Source organism: Bubalus kerabau, chromosome 6, assembly GCF_029407905.1.
Source record: "Bubalus kerabau isolate K-KA32 ecotype Philippines breed swamp buffalo chromosome 6, PCC_UOA_SB_1v2, whole genome shotgun sequence".
Lineage (NCBI taxonomy): Eukaryota > Metazoa > Chordata > Mammalia > Artiodactyla > Bovidae > Bubalus > Bubalus kerabau.
In genome coordinates, this window is record NC_073629.1 from 118,835,430 (window position 1) to 118,851,562 (window position 16,133).

Genomic DNA, 16,133 nt, shown 5'->3' on the forward strand with positions numbered 1-16,133 from the left:
TGGGTTGCCAGTTCCTTCACCTGGGATCTTCTTGACTCAGGGATCGAACCTGGATTTCCCACACTGCAGGCAGATTCTTTACCATCTGAGGTACCAGGGAAGCCCATGCTTCCTGGTAACATGACTAAAATTCAGCTGTGCTGAGTTGAGGGGCTTAAAGCAAAATGTTAACTCACGTTGGGGATAGGAAGACAGAAATGCAGCTAAATGTATGATAAAAGAAGACAACATTCTTCCAGTCCATTGTCAGCAATGAGAACACACATCTTCTCAGGAAGCATGTTAATTCTTGCCTGGAGGTCACCCACCGGTGGGAACTCTGGTGCGTGAACAGAAGGCCCAGAGGCCTTGGGCCAAACCCTCTCCGGGAGGCCCATGTGTCCAGGCCTATTCTTGTCCACCTGGAGCCTAAGACTCAGCGAGAGCTCACGTCTCATTCAGGGTAGTGTGCTCTGAAATATGAGCAGGACTTTCGAGACACTAGGAAAAAATCAGCAAAAAACCCCGAAAATAACAAAGGGTTTAGACAACAAGGAGTAGAGAAGGAAACAAGGAGGCCTGAGGGCAGAGTGGATGTCCTTCTCAGAGGACAGGAAGGCTGGCCCACCCCACCCTGAAGGCGCCCCCCCTCCTGCCCTCCCCCCCCCCCCACCGTCTCCGCGGATGGCCCGGGGGCTGGTCACCGCAGGAAGGTGGTCTCGGCCTTGTGAGGATGACCCCGCCAGGGGTGGGAAGAGAACTTTCTACCGTGGGAAGCAGACGGGCTGAGGAGCCCCTCTTGGCCTGGTGTCAGGAGCCGCGGCAGCCCGGGCCAGCAGCTCCTTGGGGCCTGAGTCCCCTGACGGACTTGGCATTTCTGCGCTTCTCCCAGGCAGGCTGGGCACGTGCTGAGGTCCCCGCAGGCAGCCTTCAGGGTGGGCAGGCCCAGTCGCACACGGGGAGGACACCAGGCCCCCGGCCCATCGGGCCCATCTTTCCCTCCTCGTCGCCCCAGGAGAGTTTTAATCTTTTTCTAGGACAACAATCAGATCCAGATGTTTCTCCAAACAGGGGAAGGGCTGCAGCCTGCCCTTCACACAGTGCCACGGGGAGCAGGCCGGGCCCCTGGAGCTGCCAGGACCCTGTGGAGCCCAGAGCCACACTCAGGCAGGCTCTGGGGTCACGAGCTCACACCGCAGGCTCAGTGGCTCCACGCTCAGGGATCGCCTCCTGCCGTCCCAGCTCCGTCCCCGCCCCCTTGGGCTCGGTGTTCCCTGGAGCCGCCCCGCTTCGGGCTGGCCTCATGATCGCTCTGCTGGGCTTTCCTAGGGCCTGACTCAGCCCCCGACTTCCCAGCACCAAATCCCCTAGCAGGTTGGTTGGCATGAACCAGGCGGGGCGGTCGTGGGGTCAGGGTTGCCGGCCGGCCTGTCGAAAGGCTGTCCTCAGGGCCTGGGGCCGCGGCGGGTCAGCGGGGGGAGGCTGTGCCCCGAGCCGCCTGCCTCCCGGGCTCGTCGTAAGCGAGGGCACCCATCACCTCTCGCAGCACTGACCACAAACCCCTTCTAAGTCCCGTCCCTGCCACGCCCAGTGTGGCAGCCACTAACCATGTGCCACGGGGCGTCGAGATGCACCCAGGGTGACCGACACCCGACATTCTCATCTTCCATTTCGTTTGACTTGAACTCATTTGGATTTAAGTAGCCTCACCTGGACCGTGGCCCCCAATGGGACACGGCAAGCCCTAGGGGTAAAACGCGGGATTGTTAAAAAGTGAACAGCTGTTGAGACGCTGGGAATGAGATGGATCTGCTGCTGCGGAGTGCGGCAGAACCAGCAACTGTGGGTGCAGCAGCCTGGTGTCCGCTGCCGCGAGTGACCTCGCCAGGGTGAGACGCGCCCCAGTGTGGGCGCGGCCGTCTCCAGACAGGCCAGACCTTCCAGTGTTTAACAATGGAGATGCAAGCCACTCCCAGGACGCAGCGCCCCTCTCAGGAGGTCTGAGATGCAAACCACGGGGGCTGGGGACTCGGGGTGCCGAGGGGCAGGTCAAGGGGCCCAGCCGCAAGGTGCAGGGAGGGGGCGCCCTTTCGCACAGGGAGGCGTTTACTGAATGAATAAAATAAATTCTGTTGATTTTCCTGGAAGCATTGTTCCCGAGTAGACTGCCTTCCTCAACCAACTCTCATGCCAGTGCCCACTCCCTGAGGAGGTATCACAGCACAGGGCTTGAGGCCGGGACCCTGGGCTCAGCAGTTCTGCCAGGGGCCTGTGTGCCCTCGGGCTGTGCATCACCTGTGAAATGCGGATGGTGACCCCCGCTCCTGGACAGGCTGACGGGCAGGGCGACGGGCGTTGGATGGTCCCTGGAGTGTGATGCACGGGCCAGGCCTCCATGAGTCCTCTGGGCAGAGCGTTTCCACACCCGGAGGTGCTGGGCCAACAGCCCCGGAAGGGGCAGCCCCCATGCATGGATGAGGATGCTTCGCCTGGATGAGGACGCTTCACCACGAGCAGAGGGTCCCGGGGGTGGGGTCCGTCCCCTGTGAGCTTCCACACCACCCCAGGCGGCTCCGGGTTGGGATGGCTTTCCCCTGGGGGTTGAGACCTGGACTGCCCACCCCTGCTCCCCAGCACCTGGGATTGGAAGCCACAGGCCCTCGTGATGTCACGTCTCACATGCTTTCTCTGCTTCCTGGGTAGGGGGTCCCAGCTGGGCAGCCTCCTGGGACCCAGGCCACTTGAGGATGATCTCAGAGCCAGAGAGCCTGAGGTCCAGGTTGGAGCCTGGGACTTGAGCTCTCCCTACAGCGATAAGCATCTCATTCCTTGTATGGACTTTCTTTCGCCTTGAAGGACCTACATGGTTTTGGTCTCCACTTTGAACTCTCACAGACTCCCCAGTAACACAGCATTCCCTGTCACCATGAACAATGCGACTGGATCTTCTCATTAACTATTTAAGCATTCACTCAAATCAGTCCAACCCAAAGGAAATCAACCCTGAATATTCACTGGAAAGATGATGCTGAAGTTGAAACTCCAGTACCTTGGCCACCTGATGCGAAGAACTGACTCACTGGAAAAGACCCTGATGCTGGGAAAGATTGAGGGCAGGAGGAGAAGGGGACGACAGAGGAGGAGATGGTTGGAGGGCATCACCGACTCCATGGACATGAGTTTGAGTAAGTTCCAGGAGTTGGTGATGGACAGGGAGGCCTGGCGTGCTGCAGTCCATGGGGTCGCAAAGAGGCAGACACGACTGAGCGACTGAACAGCAGCAAGCGTTCACTCAGCATTCACTCGACAAAGCCTAGAAAAGCGAAAACTGCGTTTTTATTCTGATGCCGATCCTACTGAGCAGTTTTCTTTCAGAGCATGGTGTATTTTTATTGAGGTATAATTTATGTAGCATGGAATTCACCCATTATAAGTGTGCAATTCAATGATTTTCAGTACATTTATAGGGTTCTGCAGTCATCACCGCAATCCAACTTAAAAACATTTCTGAAACATTTCCATTACCCCAAACCAAAAATGCTCCCTTGTGGCCATTTGCAGCCAGTCTCGGCCCCCATGCCCAGCTCCAGCAAACATTACCGTGCTCTGTCATCAGAGACTTGCCTCTTCTGACACTGTGCATGAGAGGACTCACGCAAGGCTTTTGCTGAGCATCAGGTTCTTGACATTCATCGATGCAGCTGGGTCAGCACTCTGCCCCTGTCTATCCCCGAGTGTATCTACTGTACAAACGCCACATTTTGTCCGCCAGTCACCAGCTAATGGCACTTGGAATGTTTTAGGTCTCTTATGGATGGTGCCATTTTGAACATTGTCGTCCCAGTCCTCGTGAAGACCTGTGTTTTCACTTCTTTGGGGTGTTGATTAGCCTACTCGGGCTGTTATAACAAACGCCACAGACCGGGTGGCTTGAACGTAGCAAACCTTCATTCCTCGCAGTCCCAGATGCTTGATGTCCAAGATCAAAGTGCAGGCAGATCAGGTGTCAGGTGGGAAGCCGCTTCCTAGTTAGTAAGCAGCCGTCTTCTTGCTGAGTCCTCTCGTGGTGGGTGGGGCAGGGAGCTCTCTGGGGTCCTTTTCATAAGAGCATTGATTTCATTCATGACTGGTCCACCTTCACGATCTACCCATGTCCCGAAGCCCCACCCACTAACACTGTCACCTTGGGAATTAGGATCTCAACATGTGAATTTTGCAGGGACTCGAACATTCAGACGAGAGCACGTAGATACTAATGGAGACTCAACTCTCAACATCTCGGAGAGCAGCCAGCTGCTTCCCACAGTGGCTTTGCCATTTAACATTCCTACCAGCCATGACGGAGAAGGCAATGGCACCCCACTCCCCGTTGTTCAGTCTCTAAGTCATTTCCGACTCTTTGCCACCCCAGACTGGAAAAAAACCATAGCTTCGATTCCTCCACTCTCTACTCCGTCACTTAGGATTGCCTGTCCCTCGGATGACAGCCGTTCTAGCGGATGAGAAACGGAGAGTCTCTGTGGTTTGTCTGCATGAACTTCATGTCCAATGAGCCTGAGCATCTCAGTTCAGCTGCTCAGTCGTGTCCGACTCTTTGCGACCTGATGGACTGCAGCATGCCAGGCCTCCCTGTCCGTCACCAACTCCTGGAGCTTACTCAAACTCATATCCATGGAGTCAGTGATGCCATCCAACCATCTCATCCTCTGTCATCCCCTTTTCCTCCTGCCTTCAACCTTTCCCAGCATCAGGGTCTTTTCTAATGAGTCAGCTCTTCACATCAGGTGGCCAAAGTATTGGAATTTCAGCTTCAGCATCAGTCTTTCCAATGAATATTCAGGGTTGATTTCCTTTAGGATGGACTGGTTGGATCTCCTTGCCGTCCAAGGGACTCTCAAGAGCCTTCCCCAACACCACAGTTCAAAAGCATCAATTCTTCGGTGCTCAACGTTCTTTATGGTCCAACTCTCGCATCCATACATGACTACTGGAAAAACCATAGCTTTGGCTAGACGGACCTTTGTTGGCAAAGTAAGATCATCTCTTAATGGCCTTATTAGCTGTTGGTGCATCTTCTTGGGTGAAATAGCTGTTTCTGTCTTTTATTCATTTCCCAAAAAAATTTTTTTTAGGATTTTACTTTTTAATTAATTAACTTTTGGTGTTCATTTCTGCATGCGGGCTTTTCTCTAGCTGTGGTGTGTGGGCTTCGTACTGTGGTGGCTTGTCTTGTGTGGAGCACAAGCTTGAGGGCATGCGGGCTTCAGCAGCTGCAGCCTGTGGGCTCTAGAGCTCAGGCTCGGTAGTTCCGGTTGTTCTCACGGGCTTTGTTGCTCCGCTGCACGTGGGATCTTCTCAGACCAGGGATCAAAGTCCGTGTCCCTGCATTGGCAAGCAGATCCTTAATCACTGGGCCACCAGGGAAGTCCCAATCTTTACTCATTTTAATTGGATTGTTTATCTTCTTATTGTCAAAATTCTTTACGTAGTCTGGATACAGGTCCTTTACCAGATACATAATTTCTAAGTAATTTTCCCTGTCCCTGACTTGTCTCTTCCTTTCCTTAATGATGTCCTTTGAACTGCAAAAGTTTTTAATCTTGATGAAGTTCAATGTATCCTTTTTTTTCTTTCATAGATCATGCTTTTAGCATCAAGATTAAGAACTCTTTGCCTAAGTCAAACTCCCAAAGGTTTTCTTCTGTGTTTGTTCTCTATAGTGTTCAGTTAGGTCCACGATCCTCTTTGAGTTAATTTTTGTGGACGACGGGCGGTAAGGGTCTAAATTTGTCCTTTGGCCCGTGGATATCACTCGTCTCAGCACCTTCATGGAGAAGACTCTTTTCTGTTGATTATCCTTAGCACTTTTGTTGAAAATCAAGCGAGCATAATTGTAAGCATTTATTTATGGACCCTTAGTTTTTACTCCGTGGTCTCTATGCCTACCCTATGCCAGGTGTACAGTTATGCTTACCGTGGCTTTAGAGAAAGTTTAAATTCCTCCTTTAAGTCTAAATCATCCTTTTGTTCTTCTGTTTCAAAATCATTTTGGATATCCCGAGTCCTTTGCATTTCCAAATAAATTTTACAGTCAGTGGGCCAATTTCTACTAAAAAATTCTGCTGGGATCTTTATAAGATTTAATTGACTGTATAAGTCAATTTAGGGAGAATTATGATTTTGAGAATATTGAGTCTTTCTGATTCCTAAACCTGGAGCGTTTCTCCAATTATCTAGATCTTTACTTTCTTTTAGCCACTGCCACTTCTGAGGAGCCAGGCACAAAAGCAGAGCACTGTGCATGCCCCCTGCACGCAGCACCGACAAGGGGCAGGCAAGCCACCCAAGCCACCCCCGGGCCCGACCCCCGGGCTCACCCCCACCTTCGCTCCATATAAGGAACCAGCTCGCCCCTCCTGGGGAAAGAGCAGGGGAAGCTGTTGTCTGTTCTTGTCCTCCTGCTGCAGCAGGGGCCCCGACAGAGCTGTGCCTGGACTTCTTGTCTGCACTCTGATCAATTTCTGCTGATTCAGGAGCAAGAACCCTGGTTGGTATCACGGTCACACCCACACCTCCCCCGGGCCAGGGGCTCCTTCCACTGGCCATTTGTGTCCCTCTCCTTCCAGGCGGATGCTTTACGTGCATTCCGTAACTGTGACAGATTCCATCAGCATCTCAGCTTTTGTAGAATTCGTCTCAGTTTGGAGGAGACATTAAATCCTCTGGCCACCATCAGAGGTTAAATACGAGGAAGATTTTTGATAGCAATGCCGAGGTATATTTACATTCCCATTCAGAAATTTCCACCTTAGCAACACTACCAAGTCTGTCTCCTTCCAAATTCTAGGTACAACATTCACTGTCATTTGCTGCAGAGACACAACTTTAACTCTGGCTTCTGCAGTGTTGGTTGCTTCTTTGTTTTTAATTTGTATTGGACTATAATAGCTTTATAGGCTTCCCTTGTGGCTCAGCCAGTAAGGAATCCGGCTGCAATGAGGGAGAGCTGGGTTCGATCCCTGGGTAGGGAAGATTCCCTGGAGAAGGGAAAGGCTACCCACTCCAGTATTCTGGCCTGGAGTATTCCATGGATTGTATAGTCCGTGGGGTTGCAAAGAGTCGGACACGACTGAGCGACTTTCATTTCTTCCTCTCCTTGGATGAATCTGTTTGCTTGTTTCATAACAAGGTCAAATTGTATTTCCCATCTGGTCACCACTAGGAAAACTACAGTTCCCAGAGTCCCTTATAGCTGGTGTTCTGGATGTAGTTTGGGTGCAGCCTGATTGCAGGGACTCAGGAGCGATTGGAAGGCAGATGTGGCCACTGTAGGCAGGGGCTGGCAAGCGTGTGTGTCCAAATCTGGTGATGGTCACAGCAAAAGCGGGGCGGGGGGTTCCTGGTCTCCTTGGCCTCATGGGTGGGACCGCTGCCTTGCCTGTGTGAGCAGACCCCCCTCACTGCCCCAGCTAACAGGGATCTTTAAGTCCTTACAGCCCAGGCTGAACCTGTTTCTGCTTCTAATACGCGTGTGTGCTCAGTTGTGTCAACTCTTTGAGACCCCAGGGACTGTAGCCCACCAGGCTCCTCTGTCAATGGGATTCTCCAGGCAAGAACACTGGAGTGGGTTGCCATGCCCTCCTCCAGGGGATCTTCCCAACCCAGGGATCGCACTTGCGTCTCCTGCATTGGCAGATGGATTCTTTCCTGAGAAGCTCCTTTCTGCTTCTAATGCTGGAAGTGACTTCTTTGAACCTGCAGGTTGCTGCATCCCCTGTGAAGAACCATCTGGAAAATCCCACACTCACTTCTGCTCACCGACCGTTAGCCGAACTCAGTCTCATGGCCACAGCTGTCTGGTGGAAATGGGTGCCTGCAGCCCTGAACACAATCAAGGTTCTGTTTCTGAGGAGGGCACCAGGGCAGATGATGTTAAAACAGGCAACCAGCCTTGGCCGCTGAGTCCCAGCTGGTTGACCCCCTTCCCTGTACCCAGAGGTGGTTGGATGGCATCACCAACTCAAGGGGCATGAGTTTGAGTAAACTCCGGAAGGTGGTGATGGACAGAGAAGCCTGGTGTGCTGCAGTCCATGGGGTCTCAAAGGTTGGACACGATTGAGCGACTGAACAAGAATAAATGTACCCAGAAAAGGGTAGCATGGTTTCTGGAGCATCGTAACCCCCAATAAATACAATCATCTTACTACAGTCATCAGGTTGAAGCTGTAGACACATGGGGATCCCTGAGTGAAGGGTCTCCTGGGGCCGGGTATGCAGGGACCATGTTTTTGAGGAATTTGTCCCCCAGGACAACGGGTCCTGGGGGAGCCGCAGTCACCACGCTCCTGCTCCCGGCTGACCTCCCGGGCTTCCAGCAGCCGGCAGCCTGGGTCCGCTTCCTCTGACTGGACTGGGCACTGGCTCAGCATCGCCCCTGCTTGCTGTCCCGGGACCCTGGAGCCCCTGACTCTGCCCCTCCTCTTCTCATTCCAAACATGTCCCACCCTCCGGCGCGCAGACAGGTACCTTCTTTTGTGCTGTGTGTCTGCCTTCCCGCCCCCACGGGGATGTGAGCCCCCTTATGGACACTTCTCCCGTCCACCCGCCAGTGCCCAGGTGGATAGACCACCCGGTGTATCCACACGGAGGCAGTGACGGCCCAGATGGTGGCCGAGCGGCAGGGCCAGCAGGCTGGACTCTCCAGGGTGCCTGGCCCCCTCTTCAGCCCTGATCGGCAGAGCAGCTGGGAGTCTTCTCCGCTCCCTGGGGTGGTGGGCTTTACCCAGGGTCCCCCAGCAGAGCAGGGGACGTTAGGAGAACCCCACCCTAAGCCTGCCCAACCAGGAAGTCTTGCTAAGTCAGCTTTTCCCCGGATAGTGGGGGTGGCTCTCGGTGTCTGATGAGCTGTTCCACTGTCACCCCAAAAGGGTAAGCAGGGTCGGGGCTCAGGCTTTGGGGGGTGAGGGGTGGCGTGGGGGGTTTCAGGGGGATGTGGACAAGGTTGGGGATCTGCCTGGGGCTGCAGCTCCAGGAATCGCCAGCAGGCGGCGCTGGGATCGCAAGGCTCCCCCAGGAGCATCTGGACGGGTGGGGGGCTGCACCCACTCTCTGCCCCCTAGACAGCAGCCCACTCCCTCTGCGGCGCCCTATGGTGGCGACGTCTCCTCAAACCTCAGAAAGCCTCCTCTGTTGCTGCCCTCTCGCCTCTGATGAGGGCAGGACAGGGCCCAGGGGTGCCCCAGGTAACACCCCAATCTGGAGAGAGAGGCCTGGAGAGGGTGGACCTCCCCCCCAACCCTGGCTCCTGCAGGGCCTTCTGCAAATCCATCAGACTGAGTGACCCGTGCGGGACCGTCTCTCACACTCGGTCAAATCCACTGGACATATTTAATTACAAGCCCTGTCTGGAGTCGACATCAATCTCTCGACATCCCCAAGGCCCCAGGGGGGCGGCTCTGCGTCCCCAGCCATGCGTCCGGGGATCAGGCAGGGGTTGGCGCTCAACAGAGCCTGATCCGGTGGGGGCGGTGTCTTCAGTGACGCCCAAACCTGGGCGGGGTTGGGGGGGAGACAGCAGAGAGGGGGTCTCAAGGGCCTCAAGCACGAGACAGGCCCAACGGGGTCTTCCAAGCCCTTCTGCCTCGTGGCGTCGAAGGTTCCAGATGAAGGGGCCCCTGGGAACCGGTGCTTGTGGGACCCTCCTGAGGCCCTCATGTGTGTCATTGCTCCTGCCCCTCCCTGGGCTGAGCAGACCCCCGCTCACACATCGCTGGTGACTCCGCAGCATCTGGGCCCTGGCTTTCTGCCCGGTTCTCCTGTCCGACCCACAGCCGGGGCTGAGACGACATCCATCCCTGAGGAAGGGCCTGTGGTGCAGGGCTGCCCCCCGCCTGGCTCCCGGGGTTCCGTGCGGCCACCCTGCTCTCACTCACCTCTGTTTCCCCTTTCATGCCACACAGGACCTGCCCTCCTCCAGGGCACAGCACCCTACACTCCCTGGGGCCCAGGGCGACATCCAGCTCTTCCAGCCCTCAGTCCCCCAGACCCCAAAGGTGCATCTGGGCGACTCAGGAGGACAAGGGACAGAGGGTCCCAGGCTGGGCGGGGTCTGCCAAGCAGGTGACGCTTGTCTTTTCTGCTCCATTCTGCTTGGATCTGGGGACACTGGCCCAGGCCCTGGTCCAGTGCCCAGGAGCCCCACAGGAGTGGAGGATGGACATCGCCCTTCCTGAGGGGCCCCCAAGGATGGGGACAGAGGCTCAAAATTGCCTTGAGATGCGGGGAGCTGCTGGAAGCCCCACGCCCTCCCGTCAGAGAACACTGCCTGAAATGTCAAGGGCGTCAGGAGGTCTCAGAACTCTGAAGCCCCCAGACTCCTGGGGACACTAGGTCAAGAACCCTGATATAATGGACCCTTTCAGACGCTGGCCCAGCAGGGCCAGTGTCCCCTGGCTCCCCCTGGAAGGCTCCCTGTGAGTCTCCTGGGGGTCTGGTAACAAACCACCAGAAACCGGGGGGCTTGTTGTTGTTCAGTCGCAAAGTCATGTCTGACTCTTTGAGACCCCATGGACTGCAGCACGCCAGGCCTCCCTGTCCATCACCAACTCCTGGAGTTTGTTCAAATCCATACCCATTGACTTGGTGATGCCATCCAACCATCTCATCCTCTGTCATTCCCTTCTCCTGCCCTCAATATTTCTCAGCATCAGGGTCTTTTCCAATGAGTTGGCTCTTTGTATCAGGTGGCCAAAGTATTGGAGTTTCAGCTTCAACATCAGTTCTTCCAATGAATATTCAGGGTTGATTTCCTTTAGGATGGACTGGTTGGATCCCCTTGCTGTCCAAGGGACTCTCAAGTGTCTTCTCCAGCACCACCGTTCAAAAGCATGAATTCTTCAGTGTTCAGCCTTCTTTATGGTCCAGTTCTCACCGTGAAAAGAGAAGAGAGTACTTGAGACAACTGAAATTGACTCCCTTGCAGTTTGTTGGGCAGAAGCTGGAAGTGAGGTGCCAGCGGGTGCCCCCCCTTGCCCGAGGCTCAGGGCGCAGCCTCCCTACCCCCTCAGCATCCGGGGCTCCCGTGCCCCCTCGCCTTGTGGCCACATCACCCCAGTCTCTGCCTCTGTCCCCATGGGGCTCCTCCTCTGTCTCTTTCGGGGGCACCTGTCATTGGGTTGAGAGGTGCCTGAGCCATCAGGATGATCTCCATTTGAGATTCTCATGTAATTCCATCCGCACACACGCTGGTTCCCAGGGGCGGGATGCGGGTGTCTCTTGAGGGACCACCGCTCACCCACTGCTGCCTGTCTCGAGGTCAGAAGGGCTGGCTGCCAGGAGTGAGCGTCTCTGGGCAAATGCGGCCAGTGCCCCGCTCCGTTGCAGCTCAGTGCAGGGAGGGGCCGAAGCCCGTCAAGGATGCTCCCTACTCGTGTGCAATGGCCGTGACCCCCCCATCCATCACCGTCCATCCCAGCCACCACCCTCACTGCCTCAGGGGCCACTGGCAGCCCGTGCCCACAGAGGATGTGGAAGCAGACCCCACCCTTGTGGGGCTGCTGCCCGATGCCCCTGCCACCCAGCGGGTCTGGTGTCAAGTCTCCGGGGCACAGGTTACCGTTGGGAGGAAGAGCCACCACCCCCAGGCTCAGGAAGAGCCCTGCCTGCCCGGTCACCTCTGTCTCTGCAGCATTTGGGGAGGGGGATGGGAAGGTGGCTCCACTTAAAGTGGGGTTCAGGGGGGAAGAGGGGTCCCAGGAAGACGGGAGGAAGGCATTCCTGGCGGAGGCCAAGGCCGGGAGGCAGGGCTTCCACCGTGCCTTCCAGGAGGCCCGCCCACAGTGCTGAGTGGCATCCTGCCCCGGGCTGGCAGTTTCCGGGGGAGTGCACGTGTGAAAGCAGGTCCCGAGCTCAGGGACGGCCGGCCGGGCCCCCGGGTAGGCCCCTCGCTGTTTTATGGGCTGTGGGCACCTGGACGGGACATGGGAGGCCCCTCGACTCAGGCAGCTGGCGAGCAAGCAGGGCGCTGCCCAGGGAGGAGCCGGGCGCCTCCCCGTCCATCCCCTCACCCGCCCACCTCTGCGGCAAGGGTGCCTCCTTACCTGCGGCTGCAGGGTGGGTGCGGGGGCTGCGGGGTGGGTGCTGGGGCGCTTCCGTCCTTCCAGCCTCAGGGAGGCTCTCTCTGCTCTGCTCCAAGATGGGCGTTTGCCCCATTTTCACCTTCCTAGAGCGCATTCCTTCCCTATTGTGTGGTAGCAGCTACGCTGATTCCCCAGGAAGCAGGCCTGCTGGTTGCTGCGCGGATCTGCCTGCAGAGAGGCCAGGGGCGGGGGCAGGGCTGGGCAGAGGGAGATTCTGAGCTGCGATGAGGTCTCAGCGAAGGCTTCAGCTTCCCCGCAGCTCTAGGGATGGACGGTCCTCCACCCTGCTGGCCCCCGGGTGAGGGGCTGCCCTCCGTGGGCCCCTGATGATTTCGGGTCTGGGCTGAGGGCTGAGGGCTGGACCTTCCACCATGCAGGGTCCAGGGGCACCTGTGCCCTCTTCCCTCCAAGAACCAGGTCCAACTCCTGTAAGTGCGCGGAGCAGCTACGGATAAGGAAAGGACTGAGGAGTGGAGCGTCTCCTGCCGCGTCAGTAAACGAGGCTGCGACAGCCAGCAGCCGCTCGGCCCTTCAAACGTGGACTCCTGAGCCTGCCACGTGTGAGCGGCGCGCGAGAAACGAAGGACGTGACGCTCACATCGCAGCGTGCTGGCCCCAGGCCGCTGGGACGTGCAACAAAGGAACGAGTTCAGTGAGCCCAGACTCTTGTGTCTTCCCATGCATGGAAAAGTGCTAAACTCCTTAACCTGAGATACCTGGTTTTTCTTCATTAGCACTAATCTTTTGATGTTCAGAGCCCCTGCCCCTTGTGGACACTTCTGTATAACCCGACACCCTCCCCCTGAGCCTGTCTTCCTCGGAACAGTTTTCTCAGTGCCACTCGAGATGCTGTCTCCCAGGCTTGAAGTCCTAAAAATCCCAACCCAACAAATTGCTTCCCAGGTGGCTCAGGGGTAGAGAGCCTGCCTGCCCGTGCAGGACACTCAGGAGCTGTGAGTTCGATACCTGCATTGGGAAGATTCCCTGGAGGAGGAAATGCAACCTGCTCCAGGGTTCTTGCCTGGAGAATCCCATGGACAGAGGAGCCTGGCGCGCTACAGTCTGTGGGGTCACAGGAGTTGGACGTGACGGAGCAGGCACGCTCAGTATTTAGGCTGTGGTTATTCTTAAGCCGAATTTAACCTAGATGACCATTATATCTACTACTGCGGGCAGGAATCCCTTAGAAGAAATGGAGTAGCCATCATGGTCAACAAAAGAGTCTGAAATGCAGTACTTGGATGCAATCTCAAAAACGACAGAATGATCTCTGTTCGTTTCCAAGGCAAACCATTCAATATCACAGTAATCCACGTCTATGCCCCAACCAATAACGCTGAAGAAGCTGAAGTTGAACGGTTCTATGAAGACCTACAAGACCTTTTAGAACTAACACCCAACAAAGATGTCCTTTTCATTATAGGGGACTGGAATGCAAAAGTAGGAAGTCAAGAAACACCTGGAGTAACAGGCAAATTTGGCCTTGGAATACGGAATGAAGCAGGGCAAAGACTAATAGAGTTTTACCAAGAAAATGCACTGGTCATAACAAACACCCTCTTCCAACAACACAAGAGAAGACTCTACACATGGGCATCACCAGATGGTCAACACCAAAATCAGACTGATTATATTCTTTGCAGCCAAAGATGGAGAAGCTCTATACAGTCAGCAAAAACAAGACCAGGAGCCAACTTTGGCTCAGATCATGAACTCCTTATTGCCAAATTCAGACTTAAATTGAAGAAAGTAGGGAAAACCACTAGACCATACAGGTATGACCTAAATCAAGTCCCTTATGATTATACAGTGGAAGTGAGAAATAGATTTAAGGGCCTAGATCTGATAGATAGAGTGCCTGATGAGCTATGGAATGAGGTTCGTGACATTGTACAGGAGACAGGGATCAAGACCATCCCCATGGAAAAGAACGGAAGAAAAACAAAATGGATGTCTGGGGAGGCCTTACAAATAGCTGTGAAAAGAAGAGAAGCGAAAAGCAAAGGAGAAAAGGAAAGATATAAGCATCTGAATGCAGAGTTCCAAAGAACAGCAAGAAGAGACAAGAAAGTCTTCTTCAGCGATCAATGCAAAGAAATAGAGGAAAACAACAGAATGGGAAAGACTAGAGATCTCTTAAAGAAAATTAGAGATACCAAGGGAATATTTCATGCAAAGATGGGCACAATAAAGGACAGAAATGGTATGGACCTAACAGAAGCAGAAGATATTAAGAGGTGGCAAGAATACATAGAAGAACTATACAAAAAAGATCTTCACGACCCAGATAATCACAATGGTGTGATCACTGACCTAGAGCCAGACATCCTGGAATGTGAAGTCAAGTGGGCCTTAGAAAGCATCACTATGAACAAAGCTAGTGGGGGTGATGGAATTCCAGTGGAGCTATTCCAAATCCTGAAAGATGATGCTGTGAAAGTGCTGCACTCAATATGCCAGCAAATTTGGAAAACTCAGCAGTGGCCACAGGACTGGAAAAGGTCAGTTTTCATTCCAATCCCAAAGAAAGGCAACGCCAAAGAATGCTCAAACTACTGCACAATTGCACTCATCTCACAAGCTAGTAAAGTAATGCTCAAAATTCTCCAAGCCAGGCTTCAGCAATGTGTGAACCGTTAACTTCCTGATGTTCAAGCTGGTTTTAGAAAAGGCAGAGGAACCAGAGATCAAATTGCCAACATCCACTGGATCATGGAAAAACCAAGAGAGTTCCAGAAAAACATCTATTTCTGCTTTATTGACTATGCCAAAGCCTTTGACTGTGTGGATCACAACAAACTGTGGAAAATTCTTCAAGAGATGGGAATACCAGACCACCTGACCTGCCTCTTGAGAAATCTGTATGCAGGTCAGGAAGCAACAGTTAGAACTGGAGATGGAACAACAGACTGGTTCCAAATAGGAAAAGGAGTACGTCAAGGCTGTATATTGTCACCCTGTTTATTTCACTTATATGCAGAGTACATCATGAGAAACGCTGGGCTGGAAGAAGCACAAACTGGAATCAAGATTGCTGGGAGAAATATCAACAACCTCAGATATGCAGATGACACCACCCTTATGGAGAAAGTGAAGAGGAACTAAAAAGCCTCTTGATGAAAGTGAAAGTGGAGAGTGAAAAAGTTGGCTTGCAGCTCAACATTCAGAAAACGAAGATCATGGCATCTGGTCCCATCACTTCATGGGAAATAGATGGGGAAACAGTGGAAACAGTGTCAGACTTTATTTTTTTGGGCTCCAAAATCACTGCAGATGGTGACTGCAGCCATGAAATTAAAAGACGCTTACTCCTTGGAAGGAAGGTTATGACCAACCTAGATAGCATATTGAAAAGCAGAGACATTACTTTGCCAACAAAGGTCCGTCTAGTCAAGGCTATGGTTTTTCCTGTGGTCATGTATGGATGTGAGAGTTGGACTGTGAAGAAGGCTGAGCGCCCAAGAATTGATGCCTTTGAACTGTGGTGTTGGGGAAGACTCTTGAGAGTCCCTTGGACTGCAAGGAGATCCAACCAGTCCATTCTGAAGGAGATCAGCCCTGGGATTTCTTTGGAAGGAATGATGCTAAAGCTGAAACTCCAGTACTTTGGCCACCTCATGCGAAGAGTTGACTCATTGGAAAAAGACTCTGATGCTGGGAGGGATTGGGGGCAGGAGGAGAAGGGGACAACAGAGGATGAGATGGCTGGATGGCATCACTGACTTGATGGATGTGAGTCTCAGTGAACTCCAGGAGTTGGTGATGGACAGGGAGGCCTGGCGTGCTGCGATTCATGGGGTCGCAAAGAGTTGGACACGACTAAGCGACTGAACTGAACTGATTCTTAAGTCAACGTTGCGGCAGGGCGGTCACAGTGCTGATGGCAGCCCTCGGAGGCCGGGCGGTGCTCAGGTGGTCCTCTAGGGGTCCTGCATGACAGCTCAGCTGCCTCCCCTGGGCCTTCGCCTTGCGGCTGGTGTCCTGCACCATCTCCCCCCATCCCCCGCCCCCGGCAGC